This window comes from Phalacrocorax aristotelis, chromosome Z (genome assembly GCF_949628215.1).
Source record: "Phalacrocorax aristotelis chromosome Z, bGulAri2.1, whole genome shotgun sequence".
Classification (NCBI taxonomy): Eukaryota; Metazoa; Chordata; class Aves; order Suliformes; family Phalacrocoracidae; genus Phalacrocorax; species Phalacrocorax aristotelis.
In genome coordinates this window covers 53048581-53062617 of record NC_134311.1, presented here as the reverse complement: position 1 = coordinate 53062617, position 14037 = coordinate 53048581, and positions in this window count along the sequence as shown.

The following is a 14037-nucleotide window of genomic DNA, read 5'->3' as shown; positions in this document are numbered from 1 at the left end:
CAGCCAGTTACAACCCCTTGGTACTGCAGAGATGTGAACAGGTAGGGGCTGGCCCAGGAAATGCCCCTACACACATACTGTGCGCTAATTCTTGCAAATTTATCATCAGAATTTTCCAGTCCAACCACATGTATCTGCTCAGAGGCCCTTTATTGTGGTGTGCATCACTAGCCTGGCAGGAAGAGCAAGCAGCATATGCCTTCTGCAGTGGATGCTGATTTGGGAGGAGTGTGAGCAGAAGAGCTATACAAAGAGATTACAAGAGATTAGAAACTCAGGATGATAATAAAATGATATTTGGTTTAGGAAAATCAGACTGAAACAACCGAGGAAAAATGTTTGTGGGAGTGAGAGAAAGTTAGAAAACTGTAATGCTGAACGAGAACTTGCCAGAGAGTGAATTAAACAAGAGTTGGCAGTGCAATGACAGCAAAAGTGGACCAGAGTTGGCAGTGTGATGAGAGCAAAAAATGGTCCGTGCATTTTTTTGTCCACTTCAGATTGAGCAGAGAGGCAAGTGACCCTGGAAGATGTAATGCAACTTGACACCATTCACCGTCCATGTGTCCCCAGCTCCAAAGGCTGCCACCATCCACCCGACAAACAGCAGCTGTTAACAAGTTGAAAGCTCAAAATAAGGAAGTTCAAAAGGATACTTATGTTTTGCTGAGAGACAAATCCTGTAAATATGGAATTTAAAAAAAACCCTACAGTATGTGACTGCTGAAATAATAAGTTGTACAGATGATTTGCAAAGGCAGTAAAGCAAAAAGATTACAGCTGAAGGTGAGAAAGTTCTTCAGGTTAGTTCTGCAAAAAACGGGTATAGTTACTGGGAAGCCTGAGTGAGTTTTTAAGCGAATATGAGCTTGTCACCATCTCTGTCTGTTGCATCACAAGGTAATAGCCTATTCTGGCCTTCATACAACAACTTGTATTTGCTCAGAACTGGGTCAAGAATTGGAGACAAACGAGGCACATGTAGATATATGAACATGGGTAAGTATGCGTGTGAGTTTCTGAAAACATGCTACAGATAAGACCGCAAATCCCTCTTTTAAGCTGTGTGAACAAAATCATCCCGTGCCTTCCTGTTGTGCCCCGTTGATCTGCTGGCGATCCCATCTGCACCCCAGCAGGATGCTGGCTGTTCTCCCTCTGCTGTCCCAGCCTCCACGGTGACTTCTCTGCGGAGCAGGGAGACCTCTGCAGACAGGATAAATCCAACACTGTTGCAAGCATGCAGATGGAAATAACCAGACTCTGACAGAGCAATTAATTACTGGGGTTTGGTTTGGGATTGGGGGTGGGGTGTTTGCATTTAGCGTTCTGGTGTTAATTAATTTTCTTCCTCTTTTAATAACCCCCTTTCAACTGCTGACATTTCAGGACCTGCATGAACAAGCAAACATATGCAAGTCTTGGTCTTAGATAATTATTTCCTCTAACTTAACACTGCATTAGTATCCCACTGCTTTCTACCCAGGTTTTGTGCTTACAAGGAGGCTCAGCAGTACTTTCCTGAGATCTGAGGTCAGGAGACGGAAACATGCTGTGGCCTGTGCCCTAGTATTCCCTTTGGAAGAAGTGACAAGTATGGCAAAACAACTGCTAACAAAAGCATAAGCTCCACAGACAGAGAAAAGAACCTTGCCATGTAACCCTGACCTAAACCAGAAAATCCCTACAGCTCTTCTACCAAGTCAGCATGGAAGAAGTTCAGGAGCCTGACGTTACCTTTTAGGAAATTTCCAGGGGCAGCAGTTTTTTGCCTTGTGAGGAACTGGTCTTCTCAAGAGCAAGAGGTATTAGGATAGCTACCCAGGCTCTGACATCCACCTCTTCTCCAGGAATTAAAGTTTTCCTCATATCACAGTATGATTTTCTTGAGGATGCCAACACAAAAATCACCTGCCATGCAACCTGGTGCAGGAGGCATGTTTCTGGTGCCCAGGTGTGCCTTTCCCCACTAAAGTGTGATAAATTCACCAACACATCACCCCCCACACCTCCGACCAGCAACCAGATCAAAAGGGACACTTGCCCTAATCAGCAGCTGAGGATCAAGACCGAAACTCCCTTCCAGCTGCAGGAAGATGTGTATTATTTTCTTCAAGCCTGAAAGAAAAAGTTTCTTCAAAGGCAGGTACAAACCTGGAAAATAGGCTATCATCTGCCATGGGCCTGCCCAGGGGATCCCATGGTGCACTACTGGCATGCATTATTACTGAGGGACATGAAAATGAGCTGGGTTGGACATGCTGCTCCAACACAGAAATACTTGAGCTGAGGAACTAGCTATCCCAATGGCTTTCACCTGAAATGTAACACACACTGTCTGAAAATACCTCAAATAGCTGATTGCCTTCCACAGGCAGCAAACCCAATCCTCTTCTGTGCCTGAGTAAAGTTGAGCATGTTGATCTCAATGTTAAACAAAAGCACAGCACAAGGATGCCTAAGCCTCCATCCTGAACTGCCGTGTCTTCTCCTTGAGATGCTGGTGGGACAAAGGTGGAGAGGAGGCTGTATGTAGAAATTTAGCCTTGTCTTTAAAGGAAGCTTTGGGGAAAGCATGAGTCAGGTTTGCAAGGAGAACATACAACTCTTCTGTCCCTGCCTCCTATACTTCTCTCCAGCATTTCTGATTGTGAGTAACCTAATAGGTCCCTCATCATAATGAGGTTGTCTTTACCACTGTTTTGATTACACCAAAACACAATGTAGTGTGTGAAAGTCACTCCTCCTGCCCCGTGCCAGAAGGAGAGGGTTGTATTAACCAGCACTTTGAGACCAGGCACTCCTGAATTCCAGTGCTTGAACTAACACTGTCTCCCTCTACCACCATCCCCTTCACTGGTCCACTTATAAACTATAATTAATAGTGCAATCTCATTTGACTTGGTCTGGGACATCAGTTACTTTCACCATCTTTCATGAGTGGTCACATGATGCCCCTTAGAACTTAGTATTGATAATAGAAATGATCTTAGAGACAGTCCTTGAATAGGAAGAAAAGGCAAGTGCAAGATACTCCTTGGAACAACATTGCCAGGCTCCAAAACAGCTCCTATTTTAACAAAGGGGATGTCATGATGTGACCAGGTGAGTTCTCTTTTGTTTTTAATTTTTAAATATGTGTGTGTAATTTAATTTTATTCCCAACGTTTGCTTTGAAAAAATGGTAGGAGGGGTCTCTCTTGATTACTAAGAATACATAGCTATTGGAAGTTGGTTAAGGCATGTGTTCTTCACCCAGCGGACCAGAACATCACCAGGCTGATGGGCTATCAGTTAAGTGAGCATCCAGGCAGGTATTTAAGGTATATATCCTTCATCTGGTAAAACACAGTGAGTCCTACAGAGAAGAGTTACGGGCCAGTGTGTCAATAGATACTTGGGCAACTCTAGCGATGCTCCCTATTTACCTTCAGGTGCTTAAGGAAAAATCTTCTAAGACATCATTATTGTGATTTCACAGAAGCTGGCTTCCAGTGGTGAAAAGGCAATCACGATCCCGTAGTTTCTTAAAAACAGGTAAGAGAAAATAATAGCTTAAACAACCATGTAGTGAACCTACTCTTTGTTCTAAACCTTACTGTGTGTTATCTGTTACAACTTCAAACTCTGAGGGTATTTAAAAAGATTTTACTCAGGCAATGTGAATATTTGCATGCATTTAGCTGGGATGGCTGAGCTGGGCTCAGAACACCTTTACTCTGTCATCTGCAAGAGACACTGTTTGCACGGGGATGACAGCAAATTAAGATGTCTAACTAATTACCTTCTACACAATGTTCCATCACCTGACAAGGCATCTCCATGTCTAGACAAAGCCAGCCTAATTAAAATTAATAGCCTGACTGTTGAAATAATTTGTAACAATGTGCCATCTTCCTTAGCACCTTTGAGCCAATAGAACTAGAGAAACTCAGTTACTCCTAATTAGCCAGTGCTATATGCATATACGCTATACAGAGATCATCAGCCCAACACTTATGACTGACTTAAAAGTGACAGAAGAAAACTGTTATCCAAGGAAGCCAACTAAGTGCTCTTACTATCTGTATCTTGATAGCACTAAGCAAAGCCTTACCTGAAAGGTGTAGGTCACCTGTGTTGTGGTTTAACCAGCAACTCAGACCCACACAGTTGCTCGCTCACTCCCCCACCGGTATATGGGGAGAGAATCAGAAGGGTAACACTTGAGGGTTGAGATAAGAACAGTGTAATAATTAATAGAAAAAAGAAAACAACAACAAAAATGCAATGGAAAGGAAAACAACAAGAGGCACGAAACCTGGGGGGAGGCTGTGGGGGGAAGGGAACGAACCACCAAAACAAACCACACACAACACAGCCACTCACCACCCAACACCACACCTCCCCAAACTGCAACTGCCCCCTTAATATACTGGTCGTGGTGTCACATGGTATGGAATGAACATGCCACTGGCCAGTCGGGGTCAGCTGCCCCCACCATGGCCCTGCCCCTCCCAGCCTCCTGCCCATGTGGCAGAGCCCGGGAAGCTGGAAAGGTCCCCGACTACCACAGGCACCAGAGTGAAGAGAATTAACCCCTTTCTCAGCCAAAACCAGCACATTCTCCACCCCTTATTCCATACCATTTACACCATGCCCATGTCCCATACAATGCAATACAACCTTACCAACCACTACCCCTCCCCTCCTCATCCTTTAACATAATACACAGACATCATTCCCTTAGTTCATGGACCTTCCCTGTAAAATGTCCATTAAAACGTCCATTGAGTTCACCCAGTCCATGACTCTGGGCTCCATGCGCCATATCAGTCTTTCAGGGTAAGAGAGGTGGTGAGTGTGGCGTTGGGTTGCTGCATGTCGAGTCAGTCATCGTTCCATCACTGCTGCATGGCTTGTTTCACAGTTTATCTTCCATGGGTTGGGAGGCTCGTACTCTGATATCATTGATACAACACACAGGTGACACACAGTATTATATAGCAGTTTGCATTGTGCCGTTCAGTTCATTGACTGTTTTCGCCCAAAATCAAATCCCCTTGAGGCACACATAGGACTTCTCCATCCTCCCGCATCACCCACCAAGTGCACCCGGGTCCTCGAGCAAAAGCAATCCCACAAATGGGTTTGCCTTTGCCGGAGGCAGGAAGAACCCAGACTGTTTTGCCCAGCATACTTTTTGCGTGCGCTACAGGGACTCTGTCCCCTTCCACAGTATGTAGGATTTCTGACTGGGCAGGGCCAGCTCGATCGGCAGGTCCCCTCGTGTTGACTAACCAGGTGGCTTTTGCTAAACGTGTATCCCAGTGCTTGAATGTCCCACCCCCCATTGCTCTCAGTGTAGTTTTTAACAGTCCATTGTACCGTTCAATTTTCCCAGAGGCTGGTGCGTGATAGGGGATGTGATACACCCACTCAATGCCGTGCTCTTTGGCCCAGGTGTCTATGAGGTTATTTCGGAAATGAGTCCCATTGTCTGACTCAATTCTCTCTGGGGTGCCGTGTCGCCACAGGACTTGTTTTTTGAGACCAAGGATAGTGTTCTGGGCAGTGGCGTGGGGGACAGGATATGTTTCCAGCCAGCCAGTCGTTGTTTCTACCACTGTAAGCACATGGCGCTTGCCTTGGCGGGTTTGTGGGAGTGTGCTATAGTCAATCTGCCAGGCCTCCCCATACTTACACTTCAGCCATCGTGCCCCATACCACAGAGGCTTTACCCGCTTTGCTGGCTTGATTGCAGCGCGTGTTTCACATTCGTGGATAACCTGCGCAGTAGCATCCATGGTCAAGTCCCCCCTTCGATCACGAGCCCATCTGTGTGTTGCATCTCTCCCTTGATGGCCTGAGGTGTCATGGGCCCACCGAGCTGGAAATAATTCACCCTTATGCTGCCAGTCCAGATCTATCTCAGCCACTTCAATCTTGGCAGACTGATCCACCTGCTGGTTGTTCCGATGTTCTTCAGTGGCCTGACTCATGGGGACGTGAGCATCCACATGACATACTTTCACAACCAGGTTCTCTACCCGGGCAGCAATATCTTGCCACAGTGCGGCAGCCCCGGTGGGTTTGTGCCTCTGCGCTGCCAGTTGCTCTGCTTCCACTGCTGTAACCCCCCGCACAGGGCACTTGCCGCCATCCGTGAGTCAGTATAGAGATAGAGCACTGGCCACTTTTCCCGTTCAGCGATGTCTAAGGCCAGCTGGATGGCCTTTACCTCTGCAAACTGGCTGAATTCACCTTCCCCTTCAGCAGTTTCTGCTACTTGTTGTGTAGGAGTCCACAGAGCAGCCTTCCATCTCCAATGCTTTCCCACAAGGCGACAGGACCCATCAGTGTCCAGGGCACACTGCTTTTCATCTTCTGACAGTTTGTTATATAGTGGGGCTTCTTCAGCACGTGTCACCTCCTCCTCTGGTGATAATCCAAAATCTCTGCCCTCTGGCCAGTCCATAATCACTTCCAAGATTCCTAGGTGACTGGGGTTTCCTATTCGAGCCCGCTGGGTGATCAGTGCAACCCATTTACTCCACATAGCATCAGTTGCATGGTGTGTAGAGGGGATGTTTCCTTTGAACATCCAGCCCAGCACTGGCAGTTGGGGTGCCAGGAGCAATTGTGCCTCAGTACCAACCACTTCTGAAGCAGCCCAAACCCCTTCATATGCTGCCAATATCTCTTTTTCAGTTGGAGTATAGCGGGCTTCGGACCCTCTGTATCCCCGACTCCAAAACCCTAGGGGTCGACCTCAGGTCTCCCCACGTGCTCTCTGCCAGAGGCTCCAGGTCGGGCCATTCTCCCCGGCTGCAGTGCAGAGCACATTTTTTACATCTTGTCCTGCCCGGACTGGCCCAAGAGCTACTGCATGAACTATCTCCTGTTTAATCTTCAAAGGCTTGTCATTGCTCAGGGCCCCATTTGAAATCATTCTTTTTCCGGGTGACTTGATAGAGAGGGCTTACGATCATACTGTAATTTGGAATATGCATTCTCCGAAGACCCACAACGCCCAAGAAAGCTTGTGTTTCCTTTTTGCTAGTTGGTGGAGACATGGCTGCTATTTTGTTGATCACATCCATTGGGATCTGACGATGTCCATCTTGCCATTTGATTCCTAAGAACTGGATCTCTTGTGCGGGTCCCTTCACCTTACTTTGTTTGATGGCAAGACCAGCTTTCAGAAGGATTTGGACTATTTTCTCTCCTTTCTCAAATACTTCTTCCGCTGTGTTGCCCCACACGATAATGTCTTCAATGTATTGAAGGTGTTCTGGAGCTTCTCCCTGTTCCAGTACAGTCTGAATCAGTCCCTGGCAAATGGTAGGGCTGTGTTTCCACACCTGGGGCAGTCGATTCCAGGTGTACTGGACGCCCCTCCACGTGAAAGCAAACTGTGGCCTGCACTCTGCTGCCAGAGGGATTGAGCAGAATGCATTAGCAATATCAGTTGTGGCATACCACTTGGCTGCCTTTGACTCCAGTTCATACTGAAGTTCTAGCATGTCTGGCACAGCAGCACTCAATGGTGGAGTGACTTCATTCAGGCCACAATAGTCTACCTTTAGCCTCCACTCTCCATTAGACTTCTGCACTGGCCATATGGGACTGTCAAAGGGTGAGTGGGTCTTAGTGATGACTCCTTGGCTCTTCAGTTGGTGAATGAGCTCACGGATGGGAATCAGGTAGTCTCAGTTGGTGCAATATTGCAGCCGGTACACTGCTGTGGTGGCGACTAGCACCTGTTGTTCCTTGACCTTCAGCAACCCCACAACAGAAGGGTCCTTCGAGAGGCCAGGCAAGGTAGACAGCTGTTTGATTTCCTCCATCTCCAAGGCAGCTACACCAAAAGCCCACCTGTACCCTTTTGGGTCCTTGAAATACCCTCTCCTGAGGTAGTCTATGCCAAGGATGCAGGGAGCCTCTGGGCCAGTCACAATGGGGTGCTTTTGCCACTCATTCCCAGTTAGGCTCACTTCGGCCTCCAATACAGTTAGCTCTTGGGATCCCCCTGTCACTCCAGCAATGCTGATGGGTCCTGCCCCTATATAGTTTGATGGCATTAAGGTGCACTGTGCACCAGTGTCCACTAAAGCTTTATACTTCTGTGGGTCTGATGTGCCAGGCCATTGGATCCACACAGTCCAGTAAGCCCGGTTATCCCTTTCCTCCAGCTGGCCGGAGGCAGGGCCCCTCTAGTCCTGATCATAGTATTCATCACTCACTTCTTGTAAATACAAAACATAAGTGTCTCTATTAAGATCAGAAAGAGTATCAGTGCTTCTGCTCCTCTGTCTGGGGAATTGCTTACTGGAAACCCCCCTGAGTGATTGTTCTTCCTTGCAGCTCACGTACCCGTGCCTCTAGGGTCAAGGTAGGCTTGCCATCCCACCTCATCATGTCCTCTCCGTGGTCACACAAGTAGAACCATAGGGTGGCCTGTGGTGTGTAACCTCTCCTTTGAGCCACAAGATGCTTATTCCTAACAGCTGAGACACTACTATGTAGAGGTGGGGAGCAGGACATATCCTCTTTGAGTTTCTGGACCTCTTGGGATAGTTTCTCCACAGCAGAGACGAGCAAGGAAGAGATATTTGTTTCATAATCCCGGAGTCTATCAACCACCTCTGCCACCGTTGGTGTCTCATCATCTTTCCAGGACATTACTGCCAATGAGTTTGCATGCAAAGATGCTGTGCTCTGTACAAACTTCCGCCACGTGGGTCGTGTGCACTCGGCTTCGTCTGGATCTTTGGATGACCTTTGATCATCCAGGTCACCATAAATCACCTCAAGCACAGCTAATTCCCTTAGATACTGGATGCCCTTCTCCATGGTTGTCCATTTTCCTGGGTGATATGTAACATCTTTAAAGGGATACCTTTCCTTCACTCCAGACAGGAGTCGCCTCCAGAGGCTGAGGGCTTGTGGTTTTTTTCCCAATTGCTTTCTCAACACCCCCTTCCCCAGAAAGGTATCCCAGTTGTTTGGCTTTTTTTTCCCTCTAATTCCAGGCTACTGGCCCCGTTATCCCAGCATTGAAGCAGCCAGGTGACCATGTGCTCACCTGAATGACAGCTGAAATCTTTTCACATATCTTGCAACTCACTCAAGGACAGCGATCGGGTGGTCTCTGTTTCATTTATGACTTCTTCCTCCTCTCCTCGTGACAGCCCTGCTTTTTCATCATCCCGTTCTAAACAAGTTGACATCCACTTCCAAGATTTCGTCTTGTATATGGGGGCGACTGATACTGGCATGTGTTGATCCTCTGAGTCAGCTCCAGTACTTGTCATGGGGGTTTCAACAGCCACAGTGCTTGTCCTGGGAGTTTGAGTGGCTGCAGTGCCCGTCACTTTGCCTTTCAATCCAGAGAGCTTCTCTTCCCCCTGGGGGCACTGAATACTGTTGAGCAGGGCTCAGTACGCGGGGGCCAGGCCCCAGCACGTTGCAGTCATCTGTGTCTCTCTGGATTTCCCAGCATAACAACATACTTTCTCCAAATATTCTACTAGTTTTTTCAGGATTCTGAACTTGTTCAGGGGTGAAACTCCAAAACACTGGGGGTGCCCACTGCCCTAGGTATTTGCCCGTGCTATCCCACATGCCCTGCCACTCGTAACTATCAAGGCTTGGGGTAGATTTCTGGGTAATATTCTTAAGTTGCTTAGTCAAAACCAAAACAACATGCCCAAAAACTAACAATAAGTGCACCTTAACCACCCAAGGATGTTCAAGATACAAAAAGGTTGTTGTAATAAAGGTGGAGACATCATAGAAGAAAGTAGCAAAGATACCATTCTGTATTTCCTCCATATAAAATCTCTCCGAGGAGGAGGTATAATTGCTAATTGCCTCAACAAGGTGGTATCCGAAGTACAGTAACAGTTCCAGCAAAAAACCCAAATACAAGATAAAGCTGAAAACCAGTGTTTGCATAACTAATCTTGTAGGCAAAATGTTACTAATCACAGAAGAACACAGCAGACTGCATAAACCAACACCAATCTTTAACACCAACTTCAAAAAGGACAACATGGTGCTGTGACCAGCAGCTGTTATTATCTCTAACCCTTGAGCCCCACGTTGGGCACCAAAAAAGACCGTTGTGGTTTAGCCGGCAGCTCAACCCCACACAGTTGCTTGCTCACTCCCCCACCGGTATATGGGGAGAGAATCAGAAGGGTAACACTTGAGGGTTGAGATAAGAACAGTGTAATAATTAATAGAAAAAAGAAAACAACAACAAAAATGCAATGGAAAGGAAAACAACAAGAGGCACGAAACCCGGGGGGAGGCTGTGGGGGGAAGGGAACGAACCACCAAAACAAACCACACACAACACAGCCACTCACCACCCAACACCACACCTCCCCAAACTGCAACTGCCCCCTTAATATGCTGGTCGTGGTGTCACATGGTAAGGAATGAACATCCCACTGGCCAGTCGGGGTCAGCTGCCCCCACCATGGCCCTGCCCCTCCCGGCCTCCTGCCCATGTGGCAGAGCCCACTACCAGAGTGAAGAGAATTAACCCCTTCTTGGCCAGAACCAGCACAGCCTGGGACCCAGAACTCCTGGGTCCTTCCTCTGAACTGGAATGGAGGGGTGAGCCCATGAGCCCTTGAAGATGGAGAGACCCAATACTCTGTCTGCAGCATTTGGGGGCCACCTCTGAACTGCTGGATTGCTCTGGAGGCTCTAGGGCACTGAGGGGTGACAGGAGAGGTGGCGGGTGAAGAGAGTCAGGCTGACAGCAAAGCAGAAACTCTCTTTCTCAGCCTAGGGGATGCAAAAGGTCAGTGGCTCACATCAAGTCATTTCACAGCATGGCTGATTAAGTAACGGTCATTTGACTTTGATTAAAATATTTGGAACAGTTCAGCTGAGACTGGAAGCAATTCTGACACCCCCGCCCCCCTTGCCCTGCATCTCCTCAGGGGATCTGAAAGACTTCACGTGGAAGAAACGGCGGAAGAGCAGCACAAAACTTTGCTCTTAGACACGTGTGCTATGCTGACTGATTTTAATGGGAATTCCCACAGAATGAAGAGTGCTCCCCTGAGAGCAGAATATTATGTGAAAAGGATACTTTCTACTTATGTGGGCTTAATGAAAAAAGAAGAAAATAAATTCAGAAGGAGCTGTTGTAACAATACTTTTGCTCCTATCACACATTGGAATTAGGAGCAACAAATAATTAAATACAGCCAATCAACTGACACAGCAAAAACTGCCCTTTCCATTACCTCAGTCAAAACTATCCCTCACAACTATAGAGCTCCAGCGGCTTTAGGTTACTGAAGATAGAGAATCTAAAATAATAAAAACTTGCACAATTTAAAAGAAACTGTAGGCAATAAAGCAAGTGCTTTATAATTTGAAATGATCTATTTGTTCCTTTAAATACCAATGGGCTTGCTCAATGAAGTGGGAATTAAACTGTATCCATTAAAAGATTAAAGACCATAAATAAAAAAGTAGCAATTAATTGTGTTGCCTATTTTTAAGAGGTTGGAGCTTAGTTTTTCACACTCTGGCAGTCTATCAAACGCAGCTCCATTACAGATGTCTTAGAGCTGAATTGATGATGATATTCAAAACTAAGCACATTCTCTGCAGTAGTCCTACCCTGATGAAGGAGCTCAAACGTGTAGATGGCTTATGTGATTCTATCATTCTTACAGTGTGAATTACAAATGTTAGAAATGTCAGCTTAATGAGTCATGCAAGAGTCTTCAACGTTCTAAGTCACTGGATCCAATTAATTTTTAAATGTGCCTAAAATGAACAATGAAGACTGAGAAGAAGCAGTCCAGTGGTTTCCCCATACTCACTGTTTTCTTCTATTTTGTAAGTTGGACCTAATAATGCTTCCAAATAGCTCTCCAAGTCAATTATTAACAATGACTGGAACTTCTGAGGAGCTGACAGTGTGTTCTCTTCAGCCCTTAAATCTGCAGTGCAATTTTTCTGACTTGCATGAACAAATGAGGAAATGGAGAATGTAGATGCTAGTGAAAAAAAATTGTGATTTTTTCTTTTCTTTATCCCTGTTACTAGTAAAACTTATCACAGCAATGACATGCCAAACATACGTATTTTTTTAAATATCTCCATGCTATTTGCTTCATTGTACTTGAAAACGGCTTTGGTTTTGTACTGTACTTGGCACGATGTAAGAGAGTGAATTTTCTTTCCAGTGAATTGTGTTTTTATTGACCACTGTGGGCCAGCGTCACTGGCTAGGCTCACAACTATGAGGGGGAAAAGCCATCTGTTGTTACAGGCTTTTGTTGATTTTTACATAAATAATTTTTACCACAACCCAGACACTTGGACCACTAAACTCTAGATTATGACTATCTGGTGGCTCTTCTCAGTTGTAGCTCATCCAAAGTTACTGATGTGGAGGCTCCCTTTCCACATGCCAGGAGAACACCAGCAAGCACAGTGTGAATGCAGCTCGGACTTCAACAGACATTAAGGCATGTTACCTGCTGTGGCAGGCCTGTTCTCTAATTTGGAATATAGCTGATGGTCTTCCTCACCCCCTGCCAACATCTCTTCTTGCACCCTTTGGAGAAGGGCCCCTGCATGGGCGTCACACCTTATCTTCCCAGTGGGTCTGGATTTGCACCAAGAGAAAAGGACATCAATTGAGGTTGCTGAAGAGCGTACACATTTTGACCTACCTTGTCAACAAACAATGGTCTTTGCAAGCGGAGCTGGGCACAGCAGCTTTTCAGACTGATGCAGAAAGTCATCTCTGAGCTCACTGGTGAGGGGCTGTGGAAACCCACCCCAGGGAGGAAAAGCAGCAAATAGCCGAGTGGTGGCAGTACTATAAACTGCTTCAGTTGCTCATTCAGTGAACATGAGCACCTGCAAAGGAAAAAGGAATCTGAGGAGAAGAGGACCAAGTAGCACATTGGGGGTCCCTATACCTGAAGGCCCCATACCCTAGAAACATTTTTTGGAGCAAGGAAGAATGAAGCACTTGAAATCTTACGTCTCAATGGAAGATTCAGCTTGATTGAAGAGACTTTTGGCAAAAGCCATCAGTGGCTTATCTGATTTCATTGATCTTGAGTAATGCTGCTGGTGCCAACACTCTGTTAGAGAATCACAGTGTCTGATGGCAACTCTAGGGCTGATTTTAAACTCTTGTAAATATTGGGTATTTCAAGGCAAGGTTTGGGTTTGGATCTGTGTGTCCTAAGAAGAAACCCTTAGTTTTTGTTGTGGTGCAGGCAGTTTTTGACAGAAAGTGTCAAAATATTAATACAGAAAGAGATTATTTAAACAAAAAAAAAAGCTATATGCTGCCAGAAAGTGTCAAGAAAATTCTCCACCTGGAGTACAAAACTTAGCCTGTGGGGCTGTGTTTTAAGAGCCAGGGTACAAAACTTCACCTTTCTTGAAAGTTAAAGGAGGTTTAAAATAAGGAATGAATGAAACAGGAAAACGGCACAAGTAGACAAGTAAAACTACAAAAAAATGCATGGCCTATTTATGCCACCTACTGGATTTTTCCTGAAATATCTTTTCAATTGGTTTAGTTGTCACAGTCATGTCTGTCACTCCAGCAAATACTTACGTTTGAATGGGGGGCTGCTCTCACAAGACAACTGGCTGATATCAAGCTGATGACTCATGTGAGTAAATGACCTGTGTGGACTAACATAGCTCCAGGACTGGAGATGGGGATAGCTGTACACCTGTTTACTCTGCTAATTGATGGCTGTAGGGTAGCCAAGACTCCCAAAGCTGCAGGCAAGCACTAAAGGCCAGCACTGAGGAGTTTCCCAGCCCCTGTCAGTGCCTCAGGGGAACATGCTGGCACCGCTTCCCTCCTTTGCTTGACTCCCTCTAGCTGTCTTTGATATTTTGTTCTAAATGTGCAGACTCTTTATGGACATGCTGATGTTTTAAAACTATGCAGTCAGGCAGTGTGTCTGTATCTTCCTTATCTTCTATCCCTCAGCACTCCTGCAGCTGACGCTCTATTAGGAATCCACAACCAGCCCTGGTGAT